The sequence below is a fragment of the Pinus tabuliformis genome, chromosome 2_2 (genome assembly GCF_031772625.1).
Source record: "Pinus tabuliformis cultivar Carrire ecotype Pingquan chromosome 2_2, CPIR1, whole genome shotgun sequence".
Lineage (NCBI taxonomy): Eukaryota > Viridiplantae > Streptophyta > Pinopsida > Pinales > Pinaceae > Pinus > Pinus tabuliformis.
The window spans coordinates 1,145,039,774-1,145,061,372 of record NC_142300.1 but is presented as its reverse complement, the minus strand read 5'-3'; the positions used below and the strand labels follow the sequence as shown (position 1 = coordinate 1,145,061,372).

General features: G+C 39.1%; 1 protein-coding gene across 4 annotated transcripts in view; it reads left to right on the top strand.

Annotated features, from left to right (window-relative positions):
* LOC149197448 (translesion synthesis protein REV1-like) overlaps nt 1–21,599 on the top strand; it is a 437,492-nt gene that overhangs the window by 207,988 nt on the left and 207,905 nt on the right. The window lies entirely within an intron of this gene.

Below are 21,599 nucleotides of genomic sequence, written 5' to 3'. Positions count from 1 at the left end.
TTGGAATTACTTATCTGGTTGGTCCACATCTCTTGCCATCCTTGCCAAGTTTTTGCCAAAAGTACCACCTGCCATATTGAAAACAGTAAGCTGTCTATGTATTTCCAACTGGTCTGCATGGCTAGGGACCATGCGCTCCAAGCAATCAATCAATCCAGCTTTGACCTCCCCATCATGCAGATCTCCTAGCCGATTTTTATAATGATACTTTGGGTTCAAAAAATACCCAACTGCATGTATAGGACGATGGAGTTGATTGTTCCATCTGTTATCAATGATCTCCCATATACAACCATATTTAGCTAACCTCTCCTTGTAAGCTGCCCGTATCTGCTCCTTTGCTTGATCCTTAGCCTCTTCAATGTAGCCCATGGCCAATCTTTCCCCATCCACCATCCTTAGCACCTTAACAAGGGGCTTGGTGATTTTCACAAGCTCGAGAGACCTTTTCCAAAAATAAGTGTCTAACACTTTCTTTTTGGTGTCTTTTCCATCTGGTCTATGAGCCCACCGAGATTCAGACCATTCTTCAGAGGAAAACATTTTCTGCAAGTTTTTATGTTGACCATTAAGACATTGCAACGTGAGGAAGTGAGTTGCAAATCTCGTAATTGTAGGCCTAACAAGCTCTTTGCCCCCAATGCGTTTCCTCATTAGGCTCAATACCCATGAGTGGTTGTAAATGTATTTTGTAATGCACTTGGCATGCTCTACAATGTTTTTTACCCACTCCACTTTGCCTATATCCTCATGCATGAGGTCTATGCAATGTGCAACATATGGAGTCCAAAATATGGTCTTATATTTGGTCTTAAGCATATTTATAGCAAGAACATAGTTTGAGGCATTATCAGTGATGACCTGCACAACATGTTGCTCCCCAACTTCCTGAATAATGTTATCCAAAAGCTCAAATAGAAGGGCTGCATCCTTTACCCTATCAAATGCATCAACTGATTTCAAAAATATGGTTCCTTGAGGGCAAGAAACAAGGAAATTAATGATAGTGCGGTTCTTTCCATCGGTCCATCCATCTGACATGATGGAACAACCTGCTTTGAGCCATGAATCTTTAAACTCACCCAAATACTCATCAATGGAAGATATTTTTTTTGGCAAAAGAGCTCCCCTCAAGTCATGCAAACTAGGGCCTTTGAAGCCTTTTCCTGCAGCTATAACAGAGTCCCACATAGCTTGGTAATAAGGTGAGCGAGCAACATTAAATGGGATATCTGAATCATACCACCATCTAACAATGTATTGATGAGAAGTTTCTTTGCATTGTCTTTTCCAATGTTGATCCAAAGTGGGTTGAGAACTTGGGTAGCAGGAAGTGGGATTAGAAGAGGCAATGTTGGCAGAATATGAGAAATAACTTTGGATGTTTGTTCTCTTTGTTCCTTTTGATGGTTGGCGAAAAGAAGGATGAACATAGTGAAAGGGGTCATTGGTGGAAGGGATAGAAGAGGAGTCTTGAATCTCATAATGATCATACCCACTCTCTTTCATGGCTTCTAATAATTCCCTCTTCCTTGCAATGTCATATTGGATGGCCTTCTCCCTAGCCTTATCCTCATAAAAATTTTCATGCTTGGAAATGTATTCTGCCCTAATAGGACCTAACAGTGCATATGGTGCATCACATGGCTTTACTTGGCCTCTTATCCCAGCCAAGTGTTGTTTCAACCTAAGAATACCCCCACCTCCAATAGATTTATGGCATAATTTGCATATCATTTTTCCATCAATTACATCACAATGAGCCCGTGCACTGTCCTTTCCTTTTGGAGCCATGTTTGCTTGAAAGAATAACAATTTGCAAAGAAATCTGCCATTTAAAAAAAATTGCAGCTAAGCAACATGGAAAACCAAAGATAAATGTATGAAAACAAATGCACATGCAAGCTAAAAAATTTGATAGCATAGAGCTAGAGAGTTCATAACATAGATGATAGAAGTAAGAAGTTTATAAATTTATAACACATAAAAAAATTTAATTCATGGACAACAGTCAAATGAGGAATTTTCAAGTGAAAATCCTTACCTGGAAATGCAAACTAGCTTCCTTAGCCTCCTCTTGAAGTAGTCTCCTCCATTGATAGCTACACACTATCTCCAAAATAGCTTCAACTCCAACTCCAAGATGACTACTTCAGCAAAAACTCAACACTCTCCAAGCTCACAAACAAACTCACAAACACTCATAAACACTCCAAATCAAATGTGTGAGACAAATGAGAGTGAGAGGGGCCTCTTAAAGGCTTAGAGAGGGTGTTTTTGGAGGGAAAGCACCCTTAGTTCCTCCCCAAAACACACTCAACAAGTCGCTTTTCCAGCTCACGGTGGGCATGCCTCCTAACTGGCCGGTTTGCTATAAACCGACCGGTTCCGTCCTAAACTGGCCGGTTAGGACCTGTTTTTGTCAAAAAAAGGAGAAATGGGCCTGCTAATCAGGTTTTTTGGCTGGTTTCGACCAGTGGGCCTGCTTACCGGCCGGTTAGACCGGTAACCAGTTAGCAAGGCCAGTTTTGAATACTATGGTTAGTAGTGGATGTCAAGGGCTGCTGGCTGGCTGGCTGGAAGATATGATGGGGGAAGATTTGTTTCTATGGGGTCGTTCACTTTTAGTGGGTAACATAACCAACATATCAATTGTACATTCAAAACATTATGATATTTATATCATGTTTGTCCTATGCTGGATATTCTCATATTTTTGATATTCTAAATATTTGCGTGTACGAGCCTTGTTCATTACATTGGTGTCAGAGCCTTGTTCTCCAATCCCAACCTTTGGCCATCGAGCCTTGGTCAAAATTTCTTTTTTGCAAGCCACAATTTTTTTTGGAGATTCTCCATTTTGTAGGACTTCGTTGATGCTCAGGCCCTTGGCGACCATTAAAGGATTAAAAAAATATATTGAAAAATCGAAGCATATATATATACATATATATACATACACACACACACATATATATATATATATATATATATATATATATATATATATGTATCATTTAAAATTTTATTTTAAACTTTGTCACCGATTACAGATCCATAGGTTTCCTTCATGTGACAAAGCATTATCTCATGCTATGGGCAGCCTGAACACCTTCATCAACTCATTCATTGCCCCACATTATATGGGAGATGATAAACTTGGAGTAGTAGTGCCCCTAGTGGGCTTAACAATATATATAGGGTTTGGCAACTGTTTTGAGGCCTAGAGGAGGTTTGTTTAATCCTTAAGACATGGGAAGGCAATCACCATCTTTCGAGTTCTCATTTGGACCAATCTACAGGCTTAATTTACATCAAGAGACCTGTGGGACCACTACTTGTGCCCCAAAGCCACATTGGAGCACCACATGATGTTTTACGTAGAGATCAAAGGGCCACCCCCTTGAATATCATTCATGGAACCGTAACTCTTATTATGGCATCTTGAGGACTCAATGAGGCCCTCCAACAACCTTCCTATTGTTAGAACACAAAATTGATGCTCTATTGTATGTTACTTGTATTTGTCTGTCTAAAGTGTATTTTTATTTATTGAATGAATAATGGTGGTTACATGCCTTCACGGTGGTTGCCTATATAGGCATTCACTGGCTATGAAGGTGAATGGTCATGTTTATTTTACCCTTGACTCTTCATAACTAATATTTGCTTATTAAATTAATTAATTTATGATTGTTAATATGTTATTATTTATTTAATTACTATTTTATTCATAACATTGCTACCCTCTCAAAGATGCGTTTTCCTCAAAGGATAACAAGTAGGGTTTCTTCTAGCTGAACAAATTGTTATGGAATGGTGTCTATTTGCTTTTATGAATTTACTTTGTTTGTGCCTCGTGTGTTGGTGAAGTTCTTGTATGTATTTGCATCTTCCTAGAGGTTGGAGCATCAACACCACATAATTTATAGTGTTGACCTTGCCAATTAAACTCCATGAACTTACTTCAAGGTTTGTAGTATAGCTTCCTAACTTAATTAGACATTTTGCACTTAGCACTATAACCATTTCTTTGAGCAATAGGGCATAGAGTTGTGTCTGTAGTTCTAGCTCTTGTATCTAGCTTGAAACTTTATGACATTCTCCTATTTCCTCGATTTTTTTGCCAATAGCAACAGTCATGGTCAAGTTCTTGATTGGGAACACACAAAGATTAAGTTGTTTACCAAGATCAATGTTTATACAATTATGAGTACTGCCAAAACCTACAAGTATATTGCTATCTCTACCTCTTATGCTCCTTTTAAGCTTCAGAGTTTTAGGTTGTAATCCCCTCCTAGGACCCCCGCTAGTAACAGGGAACAAAACTCAATTCTAGAGATCATTTAAACTTTCTCAGACAGGAATCTCTCCTTGATCTCCATTTGCTTTTCATCAATCCTGCAAATCAAAGCATCATGGGTGACTATTATGGTCCTTGCAATTTCACCAACATCTAGGGGTATCTGCACGATTTGCCAAATGAGTCAACTATGAACAAATTGCCAATCTTTGAGGGGAATAATGCTATCAATGCTGAAGAGCATATAAAGAAGTTTAATTCATTCCTCCATAGATATGCTCATGCTACAGACTATAATCATGAAGATGTCAAGATGAAACTGTTTGTCTTATCATTGGAAGGTAGTGCAATTGACTGGTTTCATGACAAGGCTAATAATGCTTTTGATTCTCTAAGGACCCTCCTTGATGCTTTTCGAGACAAATACGAGGATAAGAGGGAAGGGAAATACTTGGTGAAAGAATTCAATACCATCAAGAAGAAAGAAAATGAAACAGTGGTAGAATTTAACCAGAGGTTCAACAAATTACTAAGGGACATGACTTAGGATTACAAGCCTCCTGACAAAACTATATTGGAAACATATCTTGAGGCTTACCATGTAGAAGTCTAATATGAGATAAGGCAGGCTCACCCTGCCACTTTAGCTGCTGCCCAAAACATAGTTGAAGAGTTAGAAAAAGATAAAAAGGCTTAAGGTAAATATGAGATCCTTGGTTATAAGAGAACTCTGGTCAAAATTAAAGATGAGTCAAATACAGTCAAAGAATTAACCGAATTGGTTAGGGATATGGAAATTATACACGCCAAACAGATAAGAGACATGCATAAACAGTCAATACAAATGGAAAGGAATGCTAGGATGCAAACACAGAGTATGCCTCCCTGAAACAATAACAACCAGTGGCCAAAAAGGAATTGCGCAAATGATCAACGACCTCCAACACCGCTCGAGTCTGCCAGCGTAGTTGATGAATTTGTTCCTTTCTGCATACCTTGTGACAATTTTCACGAAGAAAGTACATGTGCTTTGGCTAGAAGAATTCTTGAAGAAAGTAGATATCGACGAAGAAATAATGCAAGTCAAGGCGAATCAAGTGAAAGCTCGTGCACTGATACGATTTCTTCAACTTTTGCAATAAACACCTTCGATGAAGAAAATAACCCCATTACTCAGGCATATGGTGATAAGCCAACTCAGAAACAAGTACTAGAACTTGCAAAAGGTAAGGGTTACACATATCAAAGGAATGGCAAAGGTCAAAGTCAGAACAAGCAGGTTCCTGCCGAAAGGTTTGGACATGGATTGGGCCGCATGGATAAGTAATATTAAGATGTCTGTGCTTTTACTTGAACTTTTAAAGATTCCATCTCAAAGGGCATCTTTCTTCAAGGCTTTGGGTATGATTCAACAAGAAGATAATGGAATTAATCATCAAGATGAAAAGGTCAAATTAAAAGATATCAACTGTTATATGACTAATGGAAATCATGAACCATTCTTTCTTACTTTAGACATCAAAGACAAATTACTTCACATCTGCGTGATAGGTTCTGGTGCATCTAAGAATTTTATGACCAAGAATTCCATCAAGAAATTAAACTTGAGAATCTCTAGACCATATCATAACATTTGTTCGATGGACTCTAGAAAGGTTGAAGTGCTTGGTGTGGTTAGAGATTTACAGGTTGCCTTAGCTGATTATCCATACAAGATCATCACAATGGATATGTGTGGGGAATGCTTCTCTCCCAACTGTTTGCGGATGATTTAGGTGGGTGCATTCAAATGGGTTTGTCTTATGCCATTATTCCAGCAGTTGCAGGTGGTATCGTCAAGTTATACAAAGAAGTAGAAAGAAGGTACCACGTGGAAGTTCCAAAGAAGTTGGAAAATGGTGAGCAGGTTGTACCACAAGAGCATTTGCCTCACTTTGAATAAGAGATATGTCACTTTTTCCACCACCCATCCCTTCCACCACTCAGAAAAAGAAAAAGATTTTAGATTGACAGAGATATGCAACATAGTGATGAGCAGTCACACCAACCTAAGGGGATCAAACTTCAGCGAGGGACATCTAAAAAGTAGTTGTGTGATCTAATAATCAATGGACAAATGCCTGAGATTCTTCCTCACGGATGACATCTGATGCCACGGACATCGTTTTGTATAGTATCTCTAACCCTACTCCCTTTCATTTATGTCATTAGCTAGTTATTTTACACATTTTATTATGCTTCTTTTTTTGTTTTGTTTTGTTTTTTTTTTTAATTTCAGTTTGTTAGGTTAGGTTTTCTATTCCAACGGTATTTTCTATACATGAGTGATGATTTCGATGTTGAATGAATATCTATTTGATGGACTTTTGTTTCCTTGGATGCATGTTTCTGGGATTCTCACGTTACATCTTAGAAGCAACGTGCCCCCATATGGAGCTAGATGTTGCACTCAAATTGTCAAAATTCCAAGGAAGTGGAAGTACCAGTTTTTTTCAACAAGGATCATATCACATATCAACAGTCCATGTGTCATAGACATCCCATTCTTCAAGTTATATATTGTAAATGATCTTAGTAAAACCATGAGTCTATGTAACAAATGGGTTGTGTGTCTGGAGGGTTTAAGACAAATGTGTATTCCCTCTTTGAGTCATGTAAAATAAAAATCATACGTATTAGAGGGTTGGAAAAATAATTAATCCTTTCATGTGTAAATTTTTCTTTTTTTTGGCAAAATAAATTTAAATCCTTAGCTAGAAATTAATTAATTAGAGTCAAAATTAAATTGTTTAGGAAAATAAATTCTCCAAATGGAAAAATTCGTAGGTCTTGAAAAAATCAATTTTTAAAGGTTCTCTACCAATGGAATATTGTCTTTTTCAAGAAAATTTGGCCCTTTGGACCTTAGTGGCTAAGTCAAAGTCAAAATTTTGAGGAAATTAGCTCAAAATAATTAATTTTGAGCTAATTAAAATGGAATTAAATTCAAAAATTCCTCAAAAATAAAAAATCAAGGGCTAAGATTAAAATATCTTGAATTGTTTATCAACGACCAAGATTATTTTGACAAATATGAAAGAAACTAGCCATTATTTTTCTATTTGGAGGATTTATCTATAAATTAGAGAGTTAGTTGAGTCTCTAGTCATCTTGATTTGTTAAAATTGGCAACTAGGCCCAAACTCCATGTGGATCACCTTATTTATGGCTTCTAATATTTTTCCCAAATTCCTCTCATCGAGAGGGGTAGGATTGATCTAAAGATCATTCGATTCCGATAAGTATTTATGGAGATATAAATTTATTTTGATTATGGACAAATTGTCAAGGTCAGCCAACAAACTTATGTAGGCTTAAAAGCCCAACAATCATGTCTATTCAATCTCAACGTTTGCATATAAATACAAGGAGCATTCTCCTCATTTGGACAATTCAATTCACTCATCTTCTCTCTCTCTCTATCCTATGCATAAAAGGAGCCTCTCTCTCTCTCTCACTCACACTGGGACGATGATCAAAATCCCTCTCAATGCAATCAAAACAATGGAAGGTCAAATGGTAGAGGTAAAAGAAGTGCCAGAAATCAAGGAAGAGGACAACCATTCAAGAAGGCAAGAAATTCCAGGTATGAATCTAACAGTATTAACAATAAGCAAGATGAATATTATCTACCAGCAACTCTATCTACTATTGCTCCCCCGGACTCGCTGGGAAATTGGCTTATTGATAGTGGTGCCTCAAGGCACTTCACTGGTTACAAAGAATCTCTCTATAATCTGATAGAGAAGGGAACCAACCTGGAAATTGTTCTCGGAGATAATTCAAAATATTCCGTGAAAGGCATAGGAAATGTCACTCTTCAATTGAATCAGGGTAGTACCATCCACTTACAAAATGTATTATATGTCCCTGATCTAAAAGGGAACTTGGTGTCCATTTCGGTAATGGAAGAAAAAGGCTACAAGGTGGCCTTCATCGATGGCAAGGTACATGTATGGAAAAAGAACTTTAAAGATGCTTTTACTCTTGGGTTTCGAGTTGATTCATTATATCAAGTCGGTGGAAGTCCGCTGGGTGTCATGTCTTGTGACACATCTCTTCAGTCCGAACTATGGCATCGGAGGTTTGCTCTCCTTCATTATAAAGTTCTACCCGATGTATGAAAAATGGTGACCGGGATGCCTGAGTTCAGAGTAGAGCAAGAAGGTGTATGTCTAGGATGTGCCGAAGGGAAGCTCAAAAGGAGACCATTCCCCTCAAGCCAAAGCAAGACCTCTGATATATTGCAGTTGGCTCACTCAGACATATTCGATATTCTGCCTATGAACTCCTTGGGAGGATATCTATATTACCTCACTTTTACAGATGATTATTCTCGCAAGACTTGGATATACTTCTTGAAAAAGAAGGATGAAGTGTTCTCTTGGTTTCGGCACTTCAAAGCCTTGATCAAGAATCAAAACGAAAAGAAGATCAAGATCTTAAGGACTGATAATGGGATTGAATATGAATCCAATGAGTTTCATGACTTTTGCAAAGAGGTTGGCATTAAGAGGGAGACTACTACACCATATACTCCTGAACAAAATGGTGTGGTGGAAAGGAAGAATCGTACAATTGTGGAAGTTGTTTGTGCTATGCTCCATGATCAAAGACTTCCGAAGTTTCTATGGGTCGAAGCTGCAAATACCGCCGTATATGTACAAAACCGATGCCCTCATCAAGCATTGGGTTCCAAGACTCCCGAAGAAATGTTCACCGCTAAGAAACTTGACGCATCTCATTTTAGAATTTTTGGAAGCCCTATATATTTTCATGTGCCTAAAGAAAAAGGAATAAATTGGGTGCATCTAGAAAGAAAGGAATCTTCGTGGGCTATAGCGAAAATACTAAGGGCTATAGAATCTATGTTGCTGGTCAAAGGGAAGTCGAGATTAGTCATGATGTCACCTTTGACGAAGATATGGCTCTTAGCAAGGTAGACAATCTTCCTACTTTAAGGGGATCTAAAGAAGCTAACACCGGGGAATCGAAGGAAAAAGAAGATGAGATGATGCTCGATGTGGAAGAACCTATGGATCCTATTGATCCTCCTTCGCAAGAGCATTCCTCTTCTAGGAAGAGACCTTCATGGCTTAGTGGGACACTTGATGATGTTGAAGGACACATTGCACCCTGATGAACCTTCCGTGAAAGTAAGAAGCCAAACAGGTATCGGGGATATGTGACCATCATGAGCACGATCATCGAAAATGAGCCTTTGTCATTCACAGATGCCGTCAAGCATCAAGTATGGAAGGATGCTATAACCAAGGAATATGAGTCCATTATGAAAAACGATGTTTGGGATATGGTCCCTAGACCCCAGGAGAAAGCTGTTGTCACTTCAAAATGGCTTTACAAGATAAAACATGCAATTGATGCAAGTGCGGAAAAGTACAAGGCTCGTTTTGTCGCTCATGGCTTCTTCCAGAATGGTATAGACTATGACGAGATATTTGCACCTGTTGCCCGATATACCACCATCTACTCGATCATAGCCCTTGCTGCTTCGCAACGATGGAACCTACATCAGATGGATGTCAAGACTGCGTTCTTACATGGTTCGATCAAAGAGGAGGTCTATGTGAAGCAACCCAAAGGATTTGAGATTTATGATCGAGAATCTCATGTGTCAAGGTTGAAGAAGGCCCTCTATGGGCTAAAGCAAGCACCCTGAGCATGGTATGAGAGGATCGATAACTACTTGATGAAGCTGGAATTCACTAGGAGTGAAGCCGACCCTAACCTTTACTTTAAGGTTATAGATGACAAGCCTCTCATACTGGTGCTATATGTTCATGACCTCTTTCTAATAGGTGCAGACCCTCTGATTCACGAATGTAAGAGGGAGCTGGCTTCTGAGTTCGAGATGGAAGACCTAGGACTTATGCACTATTTCCTAGGACTGGAAGTCTGACAGAAACCGAGGGAGATTTTCCTATCCCAAGGAAAATATGTGGTGAAGATATTGGAGAGATTCGGCATGGTGGACTACAAGCCCGTAACTACCCCGATGGGTGCATCTAGAAAGAAAGGAATCTTCGTGGGCTATAGCGAAAATACTAAGGGCTATAGAATCTATGTTGCTGGTCAAAGGGAAGTCGAGATTAGTCATGATGTCACCTTTGACGAAGATATGGCTCTTAGCAAGGTAGACAATCTTCCTACTTTAAGGGGATCTAAAGAAGCTGACACCGGGGAATCGAAGGAAAAAGAAGATGAGATGATGCTCGATGTGGAAGAACCTATGGATCCTATTGATCCTCCTTCGCAAGAGCATTCCTCTTCTAGGAAGAGACCTTCATGGCTTAGTGGGACACTTGATGATGTTGAAGGACACATTGCACCCTGATGAACCTTCCGTGAAAGTAAGACGCCAAACAGGTATCGGGGATATGTGACCATCATGAGCACGATCATCGAAAATGAGCCTTTGTCATTCACAGATGCCGTCAAGCATCAAGTATGGAAGGATGCTATAACCAAGGAATATGAGTCCATTATGAAAAACGATGTTTGGGATATGGTCCCTAGACCCCAGGAGAAAGCTGTTGTCACTTCAAAATGGCTTTACAAGATAAAACATGCAATTGATGCAAGTGCGGAAAAGTACAAGGCTCGTTTTGTCGCTCATGGCTTCTTCCAGAATGGTATAGACTATGACGAGATATTTGCACCTGTTGCCCGATATACCACCATCTACTCGATCATAGCCCTTGCTGCTTCGCAATGATGGAACCTACATCAGATGGATGTCAAGACTGCGTTCTTACATGGTTCGATCAAAGAGGAGGTCTATGTGAAGCAACCCAAAGGATTTGAGATTTATGATCGAGAATCTCATGTGTCAAGGTTGAAGAAGGCCCTCTATGGGCTAAAGCAAGCACCCTGAGCATGGTATGAGAGGATCGATAACTACTTGATGAAGTTGGAATTCACTAGGAGCGAAGCCGACCCTAACCTTTACTTTAAGGTTATAGATGACAAGCCTCTCATACTGGTGCTATATGTTCATGACCTCTTTCTAATAGGTGCAGACCCTCTGATTCACGAATGTAAGAGGGAGCTGGCTTCTGAGTTCGAGATGGAAGACCTAGGACTTATGCACTATTTCCTAGGACTGGAAGTCTGACAGAAACCGAGGGAGATTTTCCTATCCCAAGGAAAATATGTGGTGAAGATATTGGAGAGATTCGACATGGTGGACTACAAGCCTGTAACTACCCCGATGGAGCTTAAATTCAAGAAGTTAAGCGGTAGTGCTGTCGGTCCTGTTTTACGAAATGATACAGAGTATTGTCAACTCGTAAGAGCATTAATGTTCTTGGTGAAATCCCGTTCGGATATATGCTTTGTAGTCAACACATTGAGTCAACATATGGTTGAGCCTCACCACTCACATTGGATTGGTGCCAAGAATCTGTTGAGATATCTTCGTGGCACAATCACCCATGGGTTGAGATACACTGCCGGAGATGTGAGACTACTTGGGTATACTGATGCTAATTGGGCAAGCAGTGTGGTGGACCGAAAGAGCACTTCCGGGTGCTGTTTCTCTTTGGGATCTGCCTCGATATCCTAGATGAGCAGGAAGCAGAAGTTGGTGGTTTTGATCACTGCCAAGGCAGAGTACATCGCTGCTAGCATGGCCTCCTGTGAGGCAGTCTGGTTGCGAGAGCTCTTCAGTGAGCTGTTTGGATTTACATTGGATACCACCGTGATTCTGTGTGACAACCAGAGTGGGATCCGTTTATCAGAGAATCCTGTATTTCATGATTGCTCCAAGCGTATCGATATCAAGTACCACTATATTTGAGATATGGTGCAGCGAGGAGCAATAAGGCTCCAACATATCGGTACAAATGAACAGGTCGCTGACGTTTTGACAAAGCCCCTAAGAAGGGTCTGTTGTCGCGCAGATTGACACGACAACGCTCAGACCGGGGGCTGTCACTCTGATCCCCGATCCCTCCGTTTAAGCCTGTCTCCCGCGGCTAAGGGGGGGTAGTCCCTGTGAGATGATGAGACCAACTATCGACCAGTTGGTTGGGAGACACGAGATACGATATAAAAAGCACTAAAATGATTTGATTAATTGAGCAGACCAGTGCCTTAAGAGATTATTGTTAAAATGATTACTTGTTAGATATAGAAAAATAAACCGTGAACAACAATCATTTGTCATCAAAAGGTATCAGCGAAATCACATAACCAAACGATATCCAGCGACTGAAAATTTTGAAAAAAAATAAATGCTTTAAACCACCACGAGAATCCTAGACCATTAACTAGATATCATATTCGCATCTCGACTTGAAAAATTCAGATCTTAAGATATAACATGAAAAACAACTGAAACTGGCAAAAATGATTTTCCAAAATTTTTATGTGATAAAATGAAACCTAAAAACCCTAAACCCTGATAAAAACTGCATAAAGCAAAAAATTTGAAACCCTAGATCAGAGAAAATTGAAACCCTAAGACAACTGATTAATTTACAGATTTGGCCCCTTAACAACCAGATTCAGCAATAAGAACGGAAATATTTTAACGAAACGAAAATTTCAGATTTGTCACTGTGAAGAACTTCAGAAAATTTCTCATGCAAATCAAATAAATAAACCGAATGATAGACCCAGGATCAAATCCAACTGGGCTCAGCAAAAAATGCTTGCGGGAGTTTGCTGGTTCAGCCGAGAACTTCCCCGAACGCCCACAAAATTCCTTCAGAAAATGTTTTCTGCACAGCTCAAAACAACCGTCAACAAAGAGGGCAAAAATGCTGCTTGATCTCAAACAGTAATGAAGATACCTGCCATTACTTCAGAAACCCTAACAGCACCCAAACCCCAGCAAGTGAACAAGATACCTGTGCTCACAATACTCTACGAAAAGCTATTATTAATGGCTGAAAATAACATATACAGAAAATGAAATGATCTCACAGCATTCCAAGAGAGTAACACCAGCAAGATATGGACCCCAAAGTCTTCCTTTATTAACCAGAAACAGATTTACAAGAGAGCTTCTTCAGTATCTGACTCACAGATCGAATGAAATGAAAATGACTCCTAGCACCCTATTTAAAGGAAATGTTCTAACGGCTAGTTCGATTGATCCATGTAGAAATGATCTCGACCATTGATGAGGATCAAGACATCTCTTGATCTCATCCGTCGATTTATTCAATTATTTTTTTATTATTATTTTTTAAATTTCTTATTATTTATTATTTTATTATTATTTTTTAAATTTTTAAATTTTTAAATTATTTATTATTTATTATTTTATTTTATTATTTTTTTTAATTTTTTTAAATTTCTTAATTTTTATTTATTTTATTATTTTATTATTATTTTTTAAATTTTTAAATTTTTTATTATTTATTATTTTATTTTATTTTTTAATTTTTTTTTTTATTATTTATTATTTTATTTTATTTAAATTTTTAAATTTCTTAATTTTTATTTATTTTATTATTTTATTTTATTTTTTTAAATGGATCATCGAACTAAGCCTTTGGAAACATCACCTAGGACCTAGGACTCACGAGGGGTTTTAAAACATTTTCAACCCTCAAGACACATTTCATGATGACTTTTTACAATTTACATCTCAAGGGGACAAACCCACTTAATACAGACCCTCACAAAACACCCAGTTCTGCGACACAACTATAATCTAGCAGATTAACACACTAGGATTCTCCTAAAGTTCTAATGACAAAATGCATCCCGACTTTGGGGTTCAGGTTTGAAGGAAAACTCTGCCGATCATAGATCGGTGAGACAAAAAACCTTCCGGGACATAGATTATCATAGAAAGTTAGGTCCACCTAGGCAATTTTACATACATGACTCTGATCTGCTTAGATTATTTACAATTCATACATGCAGACTGGGTTTACAAGCAAGAAGATCAAGCTGCTGATGACTGTAGGATGGCACGGACACGCTGATCAGGTGCTGCCCTTTTCTTGCAAAGAAAAAGGGGGGGGTACTGCATGGTTAGTTGACCAGTAGAGGTCAACAGGGTCAAATTCCTGACTTTTCGAGAATGACTTGGTGTCGTTCAGAGACCCTCTTATGAGGGTCCAGTATGATGTATTGAGCTCTAGGAGCTCCATGGGGGCGCGGGGTACTTCTTGGAGCGACATGTGACCATAGGGCGACTCACCATCCCCTAATGGTGTAGTATGTACAGGGTAAAGGTTCAACTTCCCCTGTGACACCCTGTGGCGACTGTGGAACAGGATGATTAGTTCTCCTGTGGGCCAGGGTGATTCGTTCTTCGTGGCGACTTTGGAGTAGGATGATTAGTTGTATTGTAGGCCAGGATGATTAGTTCTCTGTGGCATCCACTGGACAGGATGATTCGTTCTCCTGTGGACATGATGATTAGTTCTCCTGTCAAGGCATCATACCCATGCACTATGGGACTCATGGGATTTACCTCTTATCTGATCAATGAGCAGGGAAATGAGGATAGGGACCATAGTAGTACTATCGATGGACGCATAACTGTATCTACTGTGCTCCCTATGCTAGGATGACCTCCATTGATCTGGGATCAGTGAGAGTGGTTCACACTCTGAGACTGACTTTAGGTCAGCGGAGGATGGTATGATACATCCTCGATCATTTCTTCTTCTTCATAGTTTGAGCAGAGCAGAGCAAAGCAGAGTAAAGCAAAGCAGAGCAGAGTGGGGTCAAGCTGTACATGGCAGTGCATTTGATGGATGGATAGTAGTGACAGTCTGACGGATTGCAGATGAAGTTCTCCCTAGTTGAGAGGGAGTGTTAAAATTGGCAAATAGGGCCAAACTCCATGTGGATCACCTTATTCGTGGCTTCTGATATTTTTCCTAGATTCCTTTCATCGAGAGGTGTAGGATTGATCTAGAGATCATCCGATTCAAATAAGTATTTATGGAGATATAAATTTATTTTGATTACGGACAAATTGTCAAGGTCGGCTAACAAACATATGTTGGCTCAAAAGTCCAACAATCATGTCTATTCAATCTCAACGTTTGTAGATAAATACAAGGAGCATTCTCTTCATTTGGACAATTCAATTCACTCATGTTCTCTCTCTCTCCTACGCATAAAAGGAGCCTCTCTTTCTCACACGTGTGGTTGAAAGGAAGATGTCCTAGGACAAGGTAGGCGCAAAAAGAAGGATGCTAGGGTAGCAAGTCATCTCTTTGACAACGTTGACCAAGTGTTGACCTTCCAGAAGTGCGGATTGGGTGTGGTTGCCTCTCCTAGGTAGGCCACAATTTTTTGCATGAAAATCGAGGTGATCTGGCCTCTGGTTTGACCGGTGTTGACTACCCTAGTTTAGGGCTGCATGTTGACTTCAAAAATTTGCAAATTGACTGAACTTTTGGGTTGTTCAAGGGTTGTTTCTTCAGGCTGTTCGAGGACAAATTGACTGCAAATTGACCTAGTATTTTAGAGGTCAATTTCATCTAGTTTGACCAAGTTTGAATTTGCTGATTTAGGGTTTGCTACTGCTGATATAAAATTACAGAATTCAGATTTTGTACTATTTCTCTCTGCTAAACTATTGAAGATAAAAGAAGATTTGATCGAAGGGTTTCCCCACATTGGGGTTTGTCCTTGGCTAGTCGCCACATCTTGTGTCTCTTGTCTTGGCTTGTTTTTGGTTGATCATTTAATGTTCTATCTGCACTTTACTTAATGTATATGTGATTGCTAATCTGTAGCTAATAAGAAGAAAAATAAGTAAACTGCTCTAAGCATAGAACATACCATAATTTAACATGATCTCTGGCTAGAATTGCTGCTGAAGAATTGTGTAAACTATTGTCCCGCTAGGAAATATTTTTTCTGTCATATTGAAAGACTTTGGGGTGCAATTCAAGGTGTTGTTGCTTATTGATTTGTGGTATGTGCTGACTACAAGCATCTCTATGTTGTGCTGAATATTGGTAAGATTTGTTTTTTCATTAGATGGAGATAAAATCATACTATTGATAGTTTTGAGCTAATCTTAGGTGGTTTGATTCCCCATGTGATCTAACCGATTTTTTTTGAGATAAATACATAGTGTTTATAGGTACTTCAGTGCTAGGCCTCCAAGTTCACAAACTTGGGCAAGAATCGTTGTTGCTTGGATATCTAGTTTTTATATGGTGGATTTAATCTTTGCTTGGGCTATAGTGAATCATTAATTTTTCTGAACTATTTTAGCCATTCTTTCAAGAAAAAAATATTAAAAAAGGGTCATTTTCTCAAAATCCATTTTAAAACCCATGAATATTTTGTAAATTAAATTGTAATTTATTTTTCTAACTTGGGTTGGGGTTTTAGATTTATTTTGTATATATTTGGGGTTTGGTTGTTTCTATTTTTATTTTTGCAGGTTAGATCAAGCTGTCTAGTGAAAGAAGAGCTAGATCTAGGTCCTTGAGGGTAAGATCTAGTCTCTTGGAATTTTTTGTAGGTTTCCTACGAAATTTTTTTCAGAGAATCAACGAGCTGAAGCATAAAAAAATTTTAGAGCTAAGAGTTTTCAGTTTTTGGCTCTCACGGGGCCAGATCTATCTCCTCTAGGCCCAACGTCTCTCTCTGTTGGCCTGCGTCAACCCTCGTTGCCCTCTGTGTCAACTTTTTTCGGCCCTCCTAGGCTAGCCATTTGCCCCTCCTCTCGGCGTCCCTGCTCTTGGTCTCTTTCCCTTGCGTCTCCCTCTCCCAACGTTTTTGACCCTCCTGCCTTGGCCTTCTCTCCTCCCCTTCCTTAGCCGCAACCCTTTAAGGGCTTGCGGCTCCCTTGTGGAAGCCTTTAGGCCCTGAGCCATAGGCCTTAAGGGGGTTTGGTCCCTAGACCTCTAGGTTGGAAGACATAGCAAAAACTGCGTTCCAAACACGTGAAGGTCATTACTAGTTTAAAGTAATGCCATTTTGTTTAACCAATGAACCAACAACATTCCAAGCTACTATGAATGAACTATTCCGTCCATATCTAAGGAAGTTTGTTTTAGTGTTCTTTGATGGCATTCTAATTTATTGTAAAACATGGTGGAGAACCTACAACATTTGGAGCAAGTTCTTACTGTATTAGAAGATCATCAGTTTTATGCCAAGAAGTCCAAATGCACTTTTGGGGAAGAAGTAGAGTATCTCAGAGATATAATATCCAAGGAATGAGCAAAAGTAGATCCTATTAAGATCAAGGCTAAAAGGAATGGCCCAAACCAGTTAATATCTCCAAGTTAAAAGGATTCTTGGGATTGATCGGGTATTATAGAAGATTTATTAAAAACTATGCCCATTTAACCACACCCCTAACGAACCTTCTAAAGAAGAACTCAATTCGATGGAATGATGAGGAAGAAAAGTGTTTTGAGGACTTGAAGGAAGTTATGTCTAATGCCCTTATATTGGCGACTCGAGACTTCTCAAAACCATTTGTAATTGAGTGTGATGCTTCAGGTTTTGGCATAGGAGCAGTACTAATGCAGGATGGTCACCCAATCGCATTTGAAAGTAGGAAGCTCAATAAGAAAGAATGTCTCAAGTCTACGTACAACAAGGAAATGCTTGCTATTATGCATTAGCTAGCCAAGTGGAGACAATATTTCTTGGGAAGTAAGTTCTTAATACGAGCAGATCATAATAGTCTTTAACATCTCCTCCAACAGAAAACACTGTCTATAGAACAACAAAAATGGATTGAAAAAATCGTTGCCTTCTACATGGATATCTTACATAAGGAAGGGAAAGATAACGTAGTAGTTGATGCTCTATCCAGGAAAGACGAAGAACCGTCATTACTTGCAGTTTCAGTGGTTGTTCTTGAATGGATGAATGAGATTTGAAGTGAATATGCAAAATATCCAGAAACAAGTTCTATAATCAATAACCTTCCTTAGAATTCAAAATTTGAATGGAAAAATGATATTCTATGGTACAAGGGATTTATCTGAGTTCAAATTCCAAATTTAAAGCCAAGATTCTCAATGCGTCGCATGATTCACTGTCAACTGAACATGGAGGATTCTTTAAAACCTACTGTAATGCACGCCAATCATTTTTTTGGAAGGGAATGAAAAATGATAGTAAAAAATATGTAGCAGGATGCGATAAATGCAGAGGAATAAAAATGAAAATATTATGACACCTGAACTACTTCACCCTTTAAATATCCCGAATTAGAAATGGGAGGAAATATCAATGGACTTTATCGAAGGTTTACCTGTGTCTGATGGTAAGGATAAAATTCTTGTAGTAGCTGACAGACTCACCAAGTATGCTCACTTTATTGGAATGATGAAATTAGACTCAACAAAACAAATTGTTGAGATATTTTGCAAAAATGTTTACAAATTACATGGATTTCCCAAGGTCATTGTGAGCGATAGAGATGCCAAATTCAAGGGTAATTTTTGGAACGAGTTTTTCAAACATATAGAAACCTACCTCAACTTGAGTTCAACCTACCATCCTTAAACAAATGGCCAAACAGAGGCTGTTAATAAATGTTTAGAAACCTACCTACGTTGTGATCCTCAAACAAATGGCCAAAGAAAGGTTGTCAATAAATGTTTAGAAACCTACCTACGTTGTTATGCCACATACAAACAAAATAAGTAGGCTCAGTGGTTACATCTTGCTGAATGGTGGTACAAATATACTTACCACACATCAGCGAAAATGACTCCATTTCAAGCTCTGCATTGTTACGAATCTCCGAAATGGAAGACTTTGCTATCATCAAGAAGAAACTTCCAGCTGTTAAAGACCCGTTAAAAGAAACCCAAAAAGTCATCCAAGCTCTAAAAGAAAATCTAAATAATGCAAGAAATCGTATGAAGCAGCAAGCTAACCGAAACAGAACGAAGAGAGAATTTGTAGTTGGAGAATGGGTATTTGTTAAACTTCAGGCTTACAAGCAATTGTCCTTAAAACATACGGGAAAAAATAAATTGGCACCAAGGTTTTATGGACCGCACCAGATTAACAAAAAGTTAAGCTAAGTAGCATACAGTTTAAGCCTTTTTGATAAAAGTCGTGTACATAATGTTTTCCATGTATCTTACCTTAAGAAGACAATTAGTGAACATCAATCAACACAAACAACACTTCCAACTTTAGATGATGAAGGAAGGGTCATTCTAGAACCAGAAGGGTCATTCTCCATCAGGGAAAAAGAGATGCGATCACGAGTAATCAAAGAATATCTAATCAAGTGGAAGGACTTACCAGAAGAAGAAGCTTCGTGGGAGACAAGCGTTTCGTCAACAACACTTGTCGTTACATACGCTTTGAGGACAAAGCATCTTTTCAAGAGGAAGGCAATGTTATATAGAAAATCAATAAAGTCTGTAATTATCAATTAATTAGGCAAAGAGTATGATCAAAGATCATGCCCATTCACCAAGAGGCACCCAAGGAAGTATTCAAGCCAGGGGTCTCCCTCGTTTGTAATCATCATTTAGTGTTATATATATATATATCTGTTGTTATTGAGTATATGTTCTCCAAGTACAAAACCAAACCCATTCTTTCCGCCAAATCCCCCCACTAATCCATGCCGAAAAGTGTCCATGATAAGTAAGCAAAAATACCCAACTACATAATGAAAGCCATACCTTTGGGGTTGGAAGGCCCACCTTCAAACATATGATCATAATTGATGGGTGAGAGCATAGTTTTAAAAACTGTTCCGGTCCAACCGGTTACCGGCCTAACCGGCCGGTTGGGAGGCTCACCGGTCAGAACCGGTGAAAAAACCCGGTTGGAAGCACCCTTTGCCCGGAAAATTGCCCTAACCGGTAAAAACCGGCCGGTTTAGGGCGGAACCGGCCGGTTTATTGCTAACCGGCCGGTTTATGGACAGGCCGCCGGTCAAGCAAAAAGCGCAGCGGTTTTTTGGAACTGAGGGCGGTTTAGGGGTTTTGGGGGTGAGGGAAAGGGATTTTCCCTCCAAAAACACCCTCACACTTGCTATAAGACACCCCTCTCACTCTCATTTGTCTCACACAACTGATTTGGAGTGTTTGTGAGTTTGTTTGTGAGCTTGGAGAGTGTGGAGTTTTTGCTGAAGTAGTCATCTTGGAGTTGGAGTTGGAGCTATTTTGGAGATAGTGTGTAGCTGTCAGTGGAGTTGCCATCATCAAGAGGAGGCTAAGGGAGCTACTTTGCATTTCCAGGTAAGGATTTGCACTTGATAATTCCTCATTTGGGTCTGCTGTCCATGAATTATTTTTTTTGTGCTATAAACTTCTCACTTCAATGATCTATCATCTATGCTAAGCCTATGAACTCTCTAGCTCTATGCTATCAAATTTTGTAGCTTGCATGTGCATTTTTTTTCCTACATTTATCATTGGTTTTCCATGTTCCTTAGCTGCAATTTTTTTTTTAAATGGCAGATTTATTTGCAAATTGTTATTATTTCAAGCAAACATGGCTCCAAAAGGAAAGGACAGTGCATGGGCTCATTGTGATGTAGTTGAGGGAAAAATGATATGCAAATTATGCCATAAATCTATTGGAGGTGGGGGTATTCTTAGGTTGAAACAACACTTGGCTGGGGTAAGAGGCCAAGTAAAGCCATGTGATGCACCAAATGCACTGTTAGGTCCTATTAGGGCAGAATACATTGCCAAGCTTGAAAAATTTTATGAGGATAAGGCTAGGGAGAAGGCCATCCAAGATGAAATTGCAAGGAAGAGGGAATTATTAGAAGCCATGAAAGAGAGTGGGTATGATGATTATGAGATTCAAGACTCCACTTCTATCCCTTCCACCAATGACCCCTTTCACTATGTTCATCCTTCTGTTGGAGTTGGCCAACCATCAAAAGGACCAAAGAGACCAAACATCCAAAGTTATTTCTCATCTTCTGCCACCATTGCTTCTTCTAAATCTAATCCCACTTCCTCCCAGCCAAGTTCTCAACCCACTTTGGATCAGCATTGGAAAAAACAATGCAAAGAAACTTCTCACCAATACATTGCTAGATGGTGGTATGATTCAGATATCCCATTTAATGCTGCTCGCTCACCTTATTACCAAGCTATGTGGGACTCTGTTATAGCTGCAGGAAAGGGCTTCAAAGGCCCTAGTATGCATGACTTGAGGGGAGCTCTTTTGCAAAAAGAGATATCTTCCATTGATGAGTATTTGACTGAGTTTAGAGAGTCATGGGTCAAAACAGGTTGTTCCATTATGTCAGATGGATGGACCGATGGAAAGAACCGCACTATCATTAATTTCCTTG